Raw genomic sequence first — 837 nt, 5'->3', positions numbered from 1 at the left:
CGTACTCATGGGCCGCCCACGTACCACAGCGGTGGCAATGCAATGCTCCGACTGTGGCCGCCAGGATCACCAGGGCAAACCTTGCGCCCGCTTTACATACCTTGACCCCCGCGACCGTACACGCAGCGCATCTCGACATAAATCCACTCCCCGTGGCACCAATAGTCCGGGAGCACGTTCCCGCAGTAAGAGTGTGCACACTCCAGCAGGCCGCTCGGTCTCTCAACATTCCACCACGGTCAGCCACACACCCCAATCCTGGCAATACCCCTCTCAACAACCGTTGCACGCGTCAGGCCCGACCACGGACCTCGTCCCACACCTCCGTCGGGAACTCTCCACATATGTGGACCACCGTATCGTCCAGGCCACAGCCCCACTCCAGCAGGAAGTCGATACCCTCCGCGCGGATAAGGAGGCACTCACAGCCTTAGTCTCTGCCACCAGTGCAGCCTTCACCACCCTCGATGCGCGACTACTCGAAGAACGCCGCCTCCGTGAGGCTGCTGAACACCAACAATCCCAGGACCAGCGCACATTGACGGAGGCGCAAAATCGCCTGCAAACCACCATCACACAACAGGGCACCCACCAAGCGGCAATGGCCGAACGCCTCCCCATCATCGAATCCAGTCTACGCACCCTAATGCAAGCCATGCAAAGTGTATCCTCCCAACTTGCTGGCCTCGCCGCCCTAGGCACCCCTGCGACCGGACCACCAGCCGCGTACCCCACCCAGCCTACGCTGACGTCCTCTCCCCCAGCACCAGATGATTCCGTTCAACTGAACCAGCCAACCGGACCCGATGACTCCATGGGGACGGACCCCAACGACAC

Source organism: Aphanomyces astaci (assembly GCF_000520075.1).
Source record: "Aphanomyces astaci strain APO3 unplaced genomic scaffold supercont1.32, whole genome shotgun sequence".
In the NCBI taxonomy this organism is placed as follows: Eukaryota; Oomycota; class Saprolegniomycetes; order Saprolegniales; family Verrucalvaceae; genus Aphanomyces; species Aphanomyces astaci.
Note: the sequence above shows the minus strand (reverse complement) of the source record.